Below are 16,730 nucleotides of genomic sequence, written 5' to 3' on the forward strand. Positions count from 1 at the left end.
GGATGTCTACATTTGGGTATCTCACAGGGGAGCCCATCTCAAGATATGGAAGTGTGGTTGCTCCAGTGAAGCTGCTACTGATGGATATCTATATCAATTGGGATCAATTTAAAATTAGTCCAGGTCATTACTTATTGCTGTAATAAAAGTAAGCAAGCAAATAAACAAAACAAAACCAATTAGTTTTGTCCTTTCTTGAATTTGGAATCTAGGAATATTTTATTCTAAAAAATTAATGACATTTCAAGCTCTTAGTTCCAACCCCCCTCCCTCCACCGCCAGCAAAATAAACAGCCTTCTAGGGGATACTGTGATACTCCTGCAGGTTCCCTCTCCAGAATCAGCACAACTGTCCTTCTGCTACTGGAGATATCTGTGGCTGTATCCATTCCTAACAAGTGTCTTAAGTGGTAGGGAACTCATTTTCTCAAAGGTACACCCTTCTGAGGGGGCTGTGGCTAGGGATGGGTCAATATAGGGATATGGCCGTCTAGTATCCTTGTCTCAATTTGGAAAAACTCAGAAGGGCTTATTCTAGCTTCAGAGCTCTTGTAGGATCAGTTGAGGCCTCAGCTGTAACCATGTTGTGGGTTGGACTTTACCTTTACCTAGTATTCCTATCCTCACTTTCCCAAGGGCACCTACCTAGAGGACTTCCCAAAAGAGCTTCAGCATGAAATACTCTATCCCAGAGCCTATTTGCAGAGAAATCAACCTAACTGTTCCTTCATTATTTCATATCTTACTGAATGCACCAATATTCATCCTGCTACTTGAACCAGACAATTAGGGATGGTTTTTGACTTCTCTCCACACAAAGAGCTCAGTGTTGCATTGATCTCCACTTTCTATCCTTCTGACCATTGTCCCGGTTGATCTCTCTCTTTCTTGGAAAATTACAACAGCCTCATAACTTGCTTCCCCACTGCAACCATTATCATATTTGTATAATATCATTTATAATCCCTCTTATATAAATAAAAACTTCCCACTCCCTCTGCATAAAATTCAGACTTCTTAAGATACCGTAATATACCTTTTTGGTTCATTCAGGACCAGGCTTACCTCTCTCAGAGGAGTTATTTCATTGTGTTGCCACAGGTTAGCAGATTTTCGCCATATGTAGAAGTGGCCTCTTTGATGCTGAGAATGTGTTTTTGTATCTTAGTATTCCTAGAGCCTTGTCCAAAGGGTAGCATCTAGTGGGACTGTGAATGAAAGTTTCCTGCAGACATCTACTCCATTCCCCTGTGTGGGTTATTCCTGCCATCCACCCCATTCTACATTCAGGAAATGAAATGATTTCACTGTTTGCTTATGTATTTAACCTGTCACTTACCTTTACTTCTTAAGAACAGCCATTTAAACTCGAGGGCATGATGATCCATTAGGAATTTGCTGGAGTGACTGGGCAGCTAGGATTTACAGCACTCTGCCGATGTGATTCTTTTTATGCATCCTGTAAATTTTAGTTATAGCTACACTTGTCTGTGGCCAGCATGGACAAGGCTGGCTCCTTTTTGTAATTTCATAATCACAATAAGATCATAAATCTCAAGCTGCCTTTTCTGTCCCCTTTTTTTTTTTTTTTTTTTTTTTGGTAGCCTATTGCCTGAAGCAAGACAATGGACTTTCAAAGGAAAATGTCAGCATTAACAGACGGCCACTCTCAATGAGCCAGGCAGTGCTGTTTCAAGGTTATGTGAAGTTCATCCCCATCTCCTGACTAAACGCTCTGTATGAAAATATTGTGAGGATTTTCTCTGTGACCAAGTGATCACAAGTTTCCAGAGCTGAAGGGCAGATGTGCGGATATGAGTATCCAGAGGTTGGTGTCATTCTTAGTCTTCACCCAGATGGTCACTAGTCTTTAGGAGAACAGTACAAGTAGTTTGACATCATGGAAATGTGCTCAGCCTTCCTGGATATAGTAACTACCTTTCATGTCACTGTTATGTTAAGTCTGTCCAAATGACTCAGTCTTTGTTGTCCAAAAATTTTATTCTCAACTACTGGGATTTTTAAAAGTGAACACTGTGGGGCACCTGGGTGGCTCAGTGGGTTAAGCCTCTGCCTTTGGCTCAGGTCATGATCTCAGGGTCCTGGGATCGAAGCCTGCATCAGGCTCTCTGCTCAGCAGGAAGTCTACTTCCCCCACCCCGCCTGCCTCTCTGCCTACTTGTGATCTCTTGCTCATCAAATAAATAGATAAATAAAATCTTAAAAAAAAAAGTAAACACTGTATCTTAGAACAGATACATTTACAGAAAAGATTTGGAATAACAATGCAGAGTTTCCATTATTCTCTACACTCAGCTTTCCTCATTAACACATTAGTATGATATATTTATTATAAATAAATAACCAATATAATTATAACATCTGATAATTTATTCATGTTTTCTTAGTTTTTTCTTTAACCCAATATCATTTTGTGTTCCAGGATCCCGTCTGGGATACTAATTTATATTCGATTGTCAGGTCTCCTGAGGCTCTTCTTGGTGGTAACAGTGTCCTAGACTTCTCTTGGTTTTGATGACCTGGACAGTTTTGATGAGTACTGAGGAGTTATTTTGTGGAATTCCCTCATTTGGGATTTGTCTGATGTTTTTCTCATGATGTGACTGGGATTATGGATGTTTGGGAGCAAGACCATGGGGGTAAAGTGCCATTGTCATCACATCATGTCAAAAGTATAATACTTAACATGGTGTCGCTATTGATGTCAACCTTGCTTGCCAGGCTAAGACATTTATAGGTTTTTGTCATGGTAAAATTCCTCTTTTTCTTTTCATGCTACACATTTTGGAAGAGAGTCACTATGTGCAGCCCACACATGAGGAAAGGAAAATTAATCTCTTGGTTAATGTAGATACTTGAGGGACAAGTATCTACATAAATTATTTGAAACTCTTCTGCAGGGAGAGCTGTCTTTTGTCCTCCATTTATTTATTTAGTGAACCCTTTATTTATATCAATATGGACTCGTAGATATTATACTTTGGGTTATAATCTAATATTACTTTATTTTGTTTAAATTTATTTTGTTTTTGAATTGTCTCAGACCTGGCCACTGGGAGCTTTTTTAATTGACTGCTTTATCTCTTATCATACCTCTACTATTGTGGGGAAGTTATTGTTTGATTTTTTTGGAATATTTCCTTACTTGCTGATCTTCAAGATATACAATATGTATCATATGTATATATATTATAAGATATATAGAGTATAATATATATAATATAATGGAATATGTAATAGAATATAACATTTAACATATTATATATTGCATATATAAATATATAGCATATAAATTTACATAGCATTTAGCATATATGGCTATATATATATGTATATGCGCACATATATAGCATTTAACATGCCTTTTAAGTTTTTGTTGAAAGCATTATACATTGGATAATGGGAATTGAAGTAAATAGGCCTTTAGTATGAGGTTTTATGTTAATATGGCTAGGAGTTGTATTGTGTTTAATATTTGCTGTAGCTATATCGTTTTGATCTCCCCTGTTGACTTTGGGCTTTCACAAGTGTTCCTCCTCAGAGTCCGTATCTTGAATCTCTTTCTGCTGAAACCCACTGTTATTTTACTGGAGGGCTCTTGGTGTTGTGGTAAGAAATGGTAGAATGGAAGTGTTCTATAACCCTATGATTAAATCTTAATCTTTCAGTGAATTCAGTCTTCTTGTGTCCCTGGACTATGACTTTCATTAAGTGTTTCTTAGCTTTTCTTTTTCCCTTTAGATAGGGCAGGAAGGCTCATAGGGACTGGAATGGGGGGAATATTCCTCACCTAGCTAGGCTGAGGCTCTAGCAGAGTCTGCTTTCTTATGGAAAATGGTCTGGACATATTTCATAGATTATTCTGCTTCCATCTCCTATACCAGAACCTTGAAGGGTTCTTTCTTGAATCCTTACCCTGAGAACTTTGTGTGGTTCTTGAGGTAAAACACTGCCAAAAACTCTGAGATAGCATCCCTAGAAACTTTTCATTCTCAGATCCAGAACATACTCAGTTTCTAGCAGTTTTTCCAAATGTCCATTTGAGTGTTTCCACCAGTTTAGGGCACCAGCATCTTCTGTTCCAAGTAAGTAGATCCTTGCTAAGGCTCTCTGGATGTGTCTGTCTCTCCAGATTTTGGTGTGGTAGAGTGCCCTATGAGTGACCTAAATTCTTGATGGCTCCAAGAAAAGTCTTTGCTTTAGTTTACTCACCTTTTCCTTATAAGGACAGGAGTAATGACTTCTAAGCACTTTACATCAGAGATGAAACCAGAAGTCAAATTGGGATTGTAAGCAGAGTATAAGTAGAGTCAACATGGCCCCAAACAACATGATGTCACCTCCATGATTCTTAATTATCCAGTCAGCCTCACATTAAACACTTGTGCATTGTCATGTGCACATCCCCACGCCCCCTCCCCCTGTCAAAACATCGCTCAACTCTATGAAAGACATTTGTTAAGTGAGTACTAGAGACCTTAGAATCTTACAGTGGGTGTGTTTTCCTTTTTTCATCTTGGGCACAAATTTACTTTTGGTCATTTTTTTAACGGTTAAACTGACATAAAATGTGCTCTCAAAATGTGTTTATTAAATGTGCAAAAATCTTTAATAATTATACAGTGATAAAAAGAAATACAATGTGAGGAAGAAAATTTTGATTTTGTATATAAATTGTAACTAGTAGAGGATTTTGAAAGTCAAAAGTAAGATTGATCTTTATTACCACTTTCCTGAAAATATTGCCATACCAAAGAAAAGAAATACAGAATTGCAGTGCTGGAAATAATAACTGAAATCATCATAATTTCCTGTCTCTGTGTTAAACAATATTGAAACTGGGATACTTTTCTCTATATATGTTAAAAAGTACTGAAAACAATTGAAATAGCTTAGCTATTTTGATAATAGCTAGAAGAAATAGAAGAAAAACACATCTTCCAGGAGAATAAGACTGTAAGCAACTGAAGATACCCAAATGTCGTGATTCAGAACATGTTATCACCTCTCTTAAGATCCTCACAAGCTTTGCTCAGGAATTCAAAGCTATGTCATAATTTTTTCTCAGTCCTAATCAGCCCCCTAGCCTTCAAAACCTACCTTAAAACTGACCTACCCAGCTCCAGAAACCTATACGTATCTTTCCCAACTTAGATAGTATCTAGATCTGTGAGGGTAGGTATTCTACTTTCCTCCAATAAGTCCAGTAATCTTACATTTGCTCTAGCAACAGGTTTAACCTGATCATCTTAGGGAACTAACAGTTGATAAAAGGAGCTGAAAAGGAAGTTGAATGTACCACTTGGGAAGCCTTTAATATAGTTTACATTGTAGAGTCTAATATAGCTCTTGCATTTCCAAAAATTATGCCTACACTCTCTCCAGTAATGGGATACTTACTAAAATTATTTTTCTTTATTTTCTCCTTAGATCTATCAGAAAGTTTCCCCCTTATTTTGGTGAAATTCCATCTCCTTTTTACATTAACTACTGGAAAGCTCATGACAGGCTTGTAAATGCACTGTGATTTGTAATTTTTGTATGCACCTTCCAGAAACACAATTGCAATAACTCTTCACTTGAGAAACTTAAAGAAGAAGGAAACTTATGACTGTTGTAATATATTTTTAAATAGATGATAGCTCCTTAAAGACCTCAATTTGACAACAAAATGCTTTTAACAAAATCTAAGGAAATACTTAGTGATGGGATTTATTGTTAAAGATCTAAATTCTAGTGACAGCCATTCTAAAAAAATCATTTGAGATCACTGTAAATAAAATAAGCAAGCCACAGTCAAGGACTGTGGTAAAAGCTGCCCCACATCACCACTTACTTTTTCCTCTGTCACTTCTTCTTAAATACACATGGATTGGAGAGATTGGGAAATGATTTTCATGTCAATGAATAATTGTATTGTCTTAAGGGATGGTGAATAAATCATTGTCTTAAGCTGGGTAAATTGTGCTATGCCATTGGTCAATAGTGTCTACACCTTTCTTTCTTTCTTTCTTTCTTTCTTTCTTTCTTTCTTTCTTTCTTTCTTTCTTTCTTTCTTCTCTTTCTTTCTTACTGCATTACTGCTGGAGAGCAAAACTTGCTACCTTAAAATGTGTTTCTTTGGCATACGGATTACTTAAGGCTGAGTGTTATTAAGAAACAGAAGGCTCAGAAAGAGCTTCTGACCTCCCTAACTGCCTAAAAGAATTTAGATGGAGGACCTGCTCCCGGAAGAGAACTCTCACCATAGATACCTATAGCATAATATGATAATATCATAATATGATATACAGGGAGAAACTTACCAAAGTCTATTTGTTAAAATTCCCTTCTATGTACCATTGTTTCTGTATGGCGCAGCACACATTCATTTACCAGATATTTACTCTTTTTCATCTTCTTATGAGTTGTCTTTCTTCTCTTTGGAGCCCCAGACACCCACCCCCTTCTCCTTAGCTTTGATGGCTTATAAGCCTCAATTGCCTGCCTGCCTATGGGTTTCATATTCTTATGGATTCCTTATACATACATAATTAAGTTTTATTTTCTCCTGTTCATCTGTCTTATGTCAATTTAATTCTTAAGAGCTTCTGAAAGAATTTTAAGGGGTAAAGGAGAAATTTTCCCCTCAACAATGACATATAAATAAAGTTTTATGTCTGCATTTCTAAGGCACATATATTTCTTATTTTTATTTTTAAAGAGTTTTAAAAAATATTTTATTTATTTGACAGAGAAAGAGAGCACAAGCAGGGGGAGCAGCAAGCAGAGGGAAAGGGAGAAGCAGGCTCTCCACCAAGCAGAGAGTCCAATGCAGAGCTCGATCCCAAGACCCTGATATCATGACAAGAGCCGAAGGCAGATGCTTAACCAACTGAGCTACCCAGGCACCCCAAGAACATAGACTTTTTAAAAAGGGCTTAGCTCAAGATATTTTGAGGTATTCTGGATTTGGCCAATATCTAGCTGCTTGGGTCATTGTCAACTTGCTGGCCAAAGGGAGCATGATCAGAGGAAATTCTGGGAAGAATTGCTGCTTACTTCTCTGTACACACCAGGGAGTATACCAGTTTGCATGGCATGCCCACCTCCTTATTGTGCATCACCTCATCTACCATAGTCTACTTACAGGCTTGTGGGGTAGGGTGGTATTCATTACAGTGGAGTGAGAGAAGCACTGATCAAGGGCAGGGATTTCAAGGGCAGACCAGGAGTGGAAACCTCAGGGACCACGACACTTAACTTCCGCCAAAGAAATTTAGCATGTTTGTTAGTAACAGTTAGGCAAAAATTTCATTAAAAAGGGGGGGGGGGGATGCTTCTGAAGAATTATTTAGAAACTACTGATCTATTTCCATATTTTGGTAAATTACATCCAATTCAATTTAAGTCTTTCCTAACCTAAATTCATGGACTCCCTGGGATCTACCTGTAGGCTCAGGTGCTGCACAGATACCAGACTGAATACCTTGTCTTAGGACCACAGCTGCTTCTCTTACTTACCAAGAATTTTCCTCAATGCACGTTACATGCCTCCTATCTCTGTGTTGCTATGTTGCATGCTTTTAGGTTCTTGCTGGACTTCATCTACCTGTTGAATCACTCTCACATCCTGGATCCCATGGTTTTCCCTTGATGGTCGTCTGTCATCTGTAGAGTCAGATATCACATCCTAAGCAAGTTGTCCCTGACAGATCTTTCTAAAATAACAACTGCCCCTATTCTGTCACTCTCTTTACTTCTATCCAGCTTTATTTGTTTTTGCAACTGCTTAGAATTATCTAAAATGTATGTTAAGTAACATATTTGTTTGTTGAGGCTCCCTTGTACAGAATATAAACTCAATGAATACAAGGAACTTACCTGTTTAGGTTTCTGCAGTATTACCAGTGCCCAGGAAGTCTAACTATTAGTTGTACATAAAAAGACCTGTGATTCTACTCTACAACTTCCCAGGTTGAGAATGCATTTCTTCTCTCATTAGGTACAGTCAGAGCTGTTCAGATTCCATATTATGCCAGATTCTTCTTGTATAGGTCTTATTACAAAGCAGTAGGAAGATCAGCCACCTTCTTTCTGAGAAATGATATTCTGACTTGTACTCCTGCTTGCTTTTTGTCCATGAATGGCAGAGCTTTGTCCAATTAGCAGACTGTCATTCATCTTATGCACATAGAGTGATGGGAATAGTAGCAATTATAATTACATTCTTTAAAGAATGTCTGGTTTTGCCCACAGCCTCAGCACCCTATAACTAACTATAACTATAACCCTATAATCCTATAACCCTATAACTAACTACCCATTAAGGTAAACACACACACACACACACACACACACACACACACAAAACTACCATAAAACTCTAATAAATCTTGGGACTCTACATGCCCTAGAGTACTCAAATTACCAAAAGGAATTTAAAAGTATTTCTATTCATCATTCAGGTGTCAAGTCAAAAGTTATATCTTTAAGCCCTTATTTAAAAAAGAAAAAAAAAACCTGTTTCTCTTTTCTAGTTCTCAAATATTATATTGCTGTACCAGAATAGCTCTAGTCTCTTCATCCACAAATCTATCACAAAACCATCATAGATACTCAAGCTACATAGACCTTCTGTTTTTTCTGTTCCCTGTATCATATTATTACCTCCCCAGTAGAAGACCCCACTTACACCTTGTATCAGTTATCTATCGTCTTTCTATCTTTATCATCTTTGTATCTATGTATAATCTGTCTATCTCTGTATCTATCTATCTATCTATCTATCTGTTATAAACCACTCCAGGATTTAGTAGCTTAAAATGATTATTTTCATATTCTAAAATACCTCTTCCAAGATATTTATTAAGTATAAAGTTAATAAAATAGTAACTTTAAAATGGAAAGTTAGAAAAAAAACACTTTAATCTACTGATCAAAGTGAACAAACACTAAAAGCCAACTTAACGTGATGTGATCCCTGAAAGTATGCATGGACTGAGAAGGATGTCACTCCATTCCTAAGATGCAAAATTTCAGCCAAACCCAAACTGAGGAATATTTTACAATATAACTGACCAGTATATTCTTTAAAAGTGTCAAAGTCATGAAAGATGAGGAAAGACAGAAACTGTTACAGATAAGAGACTAACAAGACAAAAATGAAATGAAATGTGGAATCCTGGACTAGATCCGGGAACAGAGAAAAGGGCAGTAGTGGGGGAAAAAAAAAAAAGGAATTTTGGTAAGACCCTTACTTACTAGGAATAATTTCCTGGTTCTGATCATTGGACTGTGGTTGTATGGGGGACTAATATTAAGGGAAGTTCAGTAAGGGGTATATGGAAACTCTCTATACTATTTTAAAAACTTTTATATAAGTCTATGTGGTTCAAATTAAAACTTAAAGAATGATACACAATGATATATTGCTTCTTACATTTCTCTGCATTCTCAAGTGATTCTTCTGTCTTTCTTGGGCTCACACATGCAATGACATTTTTTGGGTGATTGACTACGTGCTGGCTTATCCAGGACATGGAGAAACTGGGCATCTCTTTTTTTTTTTTTTTTTTTAATTTTTTATTTTTTATAAACATATATTTTTTTATAAACATATATTTTTATCCCCAGGTCTGTGAATCACCAGGTTTACACACTTCACAGCACTCACCAAATCACATACCCTCCCCAATGTCCATAATCCCACCCCCTTCCCCCCAACCCCCTTCCCCCGTCAACCCTCAGTTTGTTTTGTGAGATTAAGAGTCACTTATGGTTTGTCTCCCTCCCAATCCCATCTTGTTTCATTTATTCTTCTACCCACTTAAGCCTCCATGTTGCATCACCACTTCCTCATATCAGGGAGATCATATGATAGTTGTCTTTCTCCGCTTGACTTATTTCGCTAAGCATGATACGCTCTAGTTCCATCCACGTTGTTGCAAATGGCAAGATTTCATTTCTTTTGATGGCTGCATAGTATTCCATTGTGTATATATACCACATCTTCTTGATCCATTCATCTGTTGATGGACATCTAGGTTCTTTCCATAGTTTGGCTATTGTGGACATTGCTGCTATAAACATTCGGGTGCATGTGCCCCTTTGGATCACTACATTTGTATCTTTAGGGTAAATACCCAATAGTGCAATTGCTGGGTCATAGGGCAGTTCTATTTTCAACATTTTGAGGAACCTCCATGCTGTTTTCCAGAGTGGCTGCACCAGCTTGCATTCCCACCAACAGTGTAGGAGGGTTCCCCTTTCTCCGCATCCTCGCCAGCATCTGTCATTTCCTGACTTGTTGATTTTAGCCATTCTGACTGGTGTGAGGTGATATCTCATTGTGGTTTTGATTTGTATTTCCCTGATGCCGAGTGATATGGAGCACTTTTTCATGTGTCTGTTCGCCATCTGGATGTCTTCTTTGCAGAAATGTCTGTTCATGTCTTCTGCCCATTTCTTGATTGGATTATTTGTTCTTTGGGTGTTGAGTTTGCTAAGTTCTTTATAGATTCTGGACACTAGTCCTTTATCTGATATGTCGTTTGCAAATATCTTCTCCCATTCTGTCAGTTGTCTTTTGATTTTGTTAACTGTTTCCTTTGCTGTGCAAAAGCTTTTGATCTTGATGAAATCCCAGTAGTTCATTTTTTCCCTTGCTTCCCTTGCCTTTTGCGTTGTTCCTAGGAAGATGTTGCTGCGGCAGAGGTCGAAGAGGTTGCTGCCCGTGTTCTCCTCAAGGATTTTGATGGATTCCTTTTGTACATTGAGGTCCTTCATCCATTTTGAGTCTATTTTTGTGTGTGGTGTAAGGAAATGGTCCAATTTCATTTTTCTGCATGTGGCTGTCCAATTTTCCCAGCACCATTTATTGAAAAGGCTGTCTTTTTTCCATTGGACATTCTTTCCTGTTTTGTCGAAGATTAGTTGACCATAGAGTTGAGGGTCTATTTCTGGGCTCTCTATTCTGTTCCATTGATCTATGTGTCTGTTTTTGTGCCAGTACCATGCTGTCTTGATGATGACAGCTTTGTAATAGAGCTTGAAGTCCGGAATTGTGATGCCACCAACGTTGGCTTTCTTTTTCAATATCCCTTTGGCTATTCGAGGTCTTTTCTGGTTCCATATAAATTTTAGAATTATTTGTTCCATTTCTCTGAAAAAGATGGATGGTACTTTGATAGGAATTGCATTAAATGTGTAGATTGCTTTAGGTAGCATAGACATTTTCACAATATTTATTCTTCCAATCCAGGAGCATGGAACATTTTTCCATTTCTTTGTGTCTTCCTCAATTTCTTTCATGAGTACTTTATAGTTTTCTGAGTATAGATTCTGTGTCTCTTTGGTTAGGTTTATTCCTAGGTATCTTATGGTTTTGGATGCAATTGTAAATGGGATTGACTCCTTAATATCTCTTTCTTCTGTCTTGCTGTTGGTGTAGAGAAATGCAACTGATTTCTGTGCATTGATTTTATATCCTGACACTTTACTGAATTCCTGTATAAGTTCTAGCAGTTTTGGCGTGGAGTCTTTTGGGTTTTCCACATATAGTATCATATCATCTGCAAAGAGTGATAATTTGACTTCTTCTTTGCCGATTTGGATGCCTTTAATTTCCTTTTGTTGTCTGATTGCTGAGGCTAGGACCTCTAGTACGATGTTGAATAGCAGTGGTGATAATGGACATCCCTGCCGTGTTCCTGACCTTAGCGGAAAAGCTTTCAGTTTTTCTCCATTGAGAATGATATTTGCGGTGGGTTTTTCATAGATGGCTTTGATGATATTGAGGTATGTGCCCTCTATCCCTACACTTTGAAGAGTTTTGATCAGGAAGGGATGTTGTACTTTGTCAAATGCTTTTTCAGCATCTATTGAGAGTATCATATGGTTCTTGTTCTTACTTTTATTGATGTGTTGTATCACATTGACTGATTTGCGGATGTTGAACCAACCTTGCAGCCCTGGAATAAATCCCACTTGGTCGTGGTGAATAATCTTTTTAATGTACTGTTGAATCCTATTGGCTAGTATTTTGTTGAGTATTTTCGCATCTGTGTTCATCAAGGATATCGGTCTATAGCTCTCTTTTTTGGTGGGATCCTTGTCTGGTTTTGGGATCAAGGTGATGCTGGCCTCATAAAATGAGTTTGGAAGTTTTCCTTCCATTTCTATTTTTTGGAACAGTTTCAGGAGAATAGGAATTAGTTCTTCTTTAAATGTTTGGTAGAATTCCCCCGGGAAGCCGTCTGGCCCTGGGCTTTTGTTTGTTTGGAGATTTTTAATGACTGTTTCAATCTCCTTACTGGTTATGGGTCTGTTCAGGCTTTCTATTTCTTCATGGTTCAGTTGTGGTAGTTTATATGTTTCTAGGAATGCATCCATTTCTTCCAGATTGTCAAATTTATTGCCGTAGAGTTGCTCATAGTATGTTCTTATAATAGTTTGTATTTCTTTGGTGTTAGTTGTGATCTCTCCTCTTTCATTCATGATTTTATTTATTTGGGTCCTTTCTCTTTTCTTTTTGATAAGTCGGCCTAGGGGTTTATCAATTTTATTAATTCTTTCAAAGAACCAGCTCCTAGTTTCGTTGATTTGTTCTATTGTTTTTTTGGTTTCTATTTCATTGATTTCTGCTCTGATCTTTATGATTTCTCTTCTCCTGCTGGGCTTAGGGTTTCTTTCTTGTTCTTTCTCCAGCTCCTTTAGGTGTAGGGTTAGGTTGTGTACCTGAGACCTTTCTTGTTTCTTGAGAAAGGCTTGTACCACTAAATATTTTCCTCTCAGGACTGCCTTTGTTGTGTCCCACAGATTTTGAACCGTTGTATTTTCATTATCATTTGTTTCCATGATTTTTTTCAATTCTTCTTTAATTTCCCGGTTGACCCATTCATTCTTTAAAAGGATACTGTTTAGTCTCCATGTATTTGGGTTCTTTCCAAACTTCCTTTTGTGGTTGAGTTCTAGCTTTAGAGCATTGTGGTCTGAAAATATGCAGGGAATGATCCCAATCTTTTGATACCGGTTGAGTCCTGATTTAGGACCGAGGATGTGATCTATTCTGGAGAATGTTCCATGTGCACTAGAGAAGAATGTGTATTCTGTTGCTTTGGGATGAAATATTCTGAATATATCTGTGATGTCCATCTGGTCCAGTGTGTCATTTAAGGCCTTTATTTCCTTGCTGATCTTTTGCTTGGATGACCTGTCCATTTCAGTGAGGGGAGTGTTAAAGTCCCCTACTATTATTGTATTATTGTTGATGTGTTTCTTTGATTTTGTTATTAATTGGTTTATATAGTTGGCTGCTCCCACGTTGGGGGCATAGATATTTAAAATTGTTAAATCTTCTTGTTGGACAGACCCTTTGAGTATGATATAGTGTCCTTCCTCATCTCTTATTATAGTCTTTGGCTTAAAATCTAATTGATCTGATATAAGGATTGCCACTCCTGCTTTCTTCTGATGTCCATTAGCATGGTAAATTCTTTTCCACCCCCTCACTTTAAATCTGGAGGTGTCTTCGGGCTTAAAATGAGTTTCTTGGAGGCAACATATAGATGGGTTTTGTTTTTTTATCCATTCTGATACCCTGTGTCTTTTGACAGGGGCATTTAGCCCATTCACATTCAGGGTAACTATTGAGAGATATGAATTTAGTGCCATTGTATTGCCTGTAAGGTGACTGTTATTGTATATGGTCTCTGTTCCTTTCTGATCTACCACTTGTAGGCTCTCTCTTTGTTTAGAGGACCCCTTTCAATATTTCCTGTAGAGCTGGTTTGGTATTTGCAAATTCTTTCAGTTGTTGTTTGTCCTGGAAGCTTTTAATCTCTCCTTCTATTTTCAATGATAGCCTAGCTGGATATAGTATTCTTGGCTGCATGTTTTTCTCGTTTAGTGCTCTGAAAATATCATGCCAGCTCTTTCTGGCCTGCCAGGTCTCTGTGGATAAGTCAGCTGCCAATCTAATATTTTTACCATTGTATGTTACAGACTTCTTTTCCCGGGCTGCTTTCAGGATTTTCTCTTTGTCATTGAGACTTGTAAATTTTACTATTAGGTGACGGGGTGTGGGCCTATTCTTATTGATTTTGAGGGGCATTCTCTGAACCTCCTGAATTTTGATGCTCGTTCCCTTTGCCATATTGGGGAAATTCTCCCCAATAATTCTCTCCAGTATACCTTCTGCTCCCCTCTCACTTTCTTCTTCTTCTGGAATCCCAATTATTCTAATGTTGTTTCGTCTTATGGTGTCACTTATTTCTCGAATTCTCCCCTCGTGGTCCAGTAGCTGTTTGTCCCTCTTTTGATCAGCTTCTTTATTCTCTGTCATTTGGTCTTCTATATCACTAATTCTTTCTTCTGCCTCATTTATCCTAGCAGTGAGAGCCTCCATTTTTGATTGCACCTCATTAATAGCTTTTTTTATTTCAACTTGGTTAGATTTTAGTTCTTTTATTTCTCCAGAAAGGGCTTTTATATCTCTCGAGAGGGTTTCTCTAATATCTTCCATGCCTTTTTCGAGCCCAGCTAGAACCTTGAGAATTGTCATTCTGAACTCTAGATCTGACATATTACCGATGTCTGTATTGATTAGGTCCCTAGCCTTCGGTACTGCCTCTTGTTCTTTTTTTTGTGGTGAATTTTTACGTCTTGTCATTTTGTCCAGATAAGAGTAAATGAAGGGGCAAGTAAAATACTAAAAGGGTGGCAACAACCCCAGGAAAATATGCTTTAGCCAAATTAGAAGAGATCCAAAATCGTGAGTGGGGAGAAAGGGGATAAAAAGAGGTTCAAAAAGGAAGAAAGAAAAAAGAAAAAAAAAAAAAAAAGAAAAGAATTTTTTTAAAAAAAGAAAACACCTAAGAAAAATGTAAAAAAAAATATATATATATTAGATAAACTAGTAAAAAATCGTTAAAAAAGAAAAAGGTAACAGTTAAAAAAAAAAATTTTACCCGAAGGCGAGAAAAAGAAAAGAAAAAAAAAATGAAAAAGAAAAAATTAAATTAACTGCAAGACTAAAAAAAATCACAGGAAAAAAGCCATGAGTTCCGTGCTTGGCTTTCTCCTCCTCTGGAATTCTGCTGCTCTCCTTGGTATTGAAACCGCACTCCTTGGTAGGTGAACTTGGTCTCGGCTGGATTTCTTGTTGATCTTCTGGGGGAGGGGCCTGTTGTAGTGATTCTCAAGTGTCTTTGCCCCAGGCGGAATTACACCGCCCTTACCCGGGGCGAGTAATCCGCTCGGGTTTGCTTTCAGGAGCTTTTGTTCCCTGAGCGCTTTCCGTAGAGTTCCAGAGGACGGGAATACAAATGGCGGCCTCCTGGTCTCCAGCCCGGAGGAGCCAAGAGCCCAGGGCCCCACTCCTCAGTGCGCCCTCAGAGAACAGCGCCCAGTTACTCCCGTCTGCCTGACCTCCGGCCGCGCTCCGAGCTCACCGAGCCTGCGACCGGTTCAAGGTAACATGGAGCTGCGAGCTTACTGTCGGCTCTGTCTTTGTAGCCGGCTTTCCCGTTCCAATACCCGCAAGCTCTGTGACACTCAGACACCCCCGATCCTTCTGTGACCCTGCGGGACCTGAGGCCACGCTGACCCCGCGTGGGCATCGCCCCGGTTTAGCCTCTGGAGCGATGTCCCTCAGCGGAACAGACTTTTAAAAGTCCTGATTTTGTGCGCGGTTGCTCCGCCGCTTGCCGGGAGCCGGCCCCTCCCCCCGGGGTCTATCTTCCCGTCGCTTTGGATTCACTTCTCCGCCGGTCCTACCTTTCAGAAAGTGGTTGTTTTTCTGTTTCCAGAATTGCTGTTCTTCTTCTCTTCAATCTGCCGATGGATTTTCAGGTGTTTGCAATCTTTAGATAAGCTATCTAGCTGATCTCTGGCTAGCTGAAGCAGTCTCAGCTTGCTACTTCTCCGCCATCTTCCAGACTGATCCTGGGCATCTCTTTTCATGTGATCTTTTATCCTGGGCTTCTTCTCATCATGGTGGTCTCAGAGTGGTTTCAAGAGGATGATAGCATAAGCCATAGCTTCCAAATGCCTTCCTTTGGCAATCGTGCATCATTTCTGCCTCATTCTGTTTGTTGGGGTCCCTGGGTGGCTCAGTCAGTTAAGCCTCTGCCTTCAGCTCAGGTCATGATCTTGGGGTCCTAGGATCAAAGCCTGCATTGGGCTCCTTGCTCTGCGGTGAGCCTGATTCTCCCTCTCCCTCTGCCCCCACCCCCATGTTCTATCTTGCAAGCTCTGCTCTCTCTTTCAACAAACAAACAAACAAACAACAACAACAAAAAAAAAGTCCTGAGTTCAAACCAGATTCAAGATTTCATCTAGAGAGGAGCAGGGGCCAACTCACGCTGCAAAGCGTTGTGGACATGGGTAGGCATAATTCATTGAGGACATTATTATAAAAATCTACCCTGAGCCACATTGGGCAGTGCCAGAATACTACAAGGGACTGATGACCACAGGCAGGACACATCCATCCCCACTGCAGTCCCATCTTTGTCTTCCTGCAATCCCTGGGAAGTGTGGGCCTTCTCTCACCCTGAGTCACTTTTTTCTCGTGGAAAAATTCTCATGGAATAAAAAACAATCCTACTATTGTATATCTCTTTGGGGAATATGTTGCATATGCGTGTGTATGCAAATCTGTGTGGAGGTTGCTTTGTATATTTTGGTTTGTTTTATTTTATAGCAGCAAACTTGATATTCTCATCATT

Source organism: Mustela lutreola, chromosome 9 (assembly GCF_030435805.1).
Source record: "Mustela lutreola isolate mMusLut2 chromosome 9, mMusLut2.pri, whole genome shotgun sequence".
NCBI classification, from domain to species: domain Eukaryota; kingdom Metazoa; phylum Chordata; class Mammalia; order Carnivora; family Mustelidae; genus Mustela; species Mustela lutreola.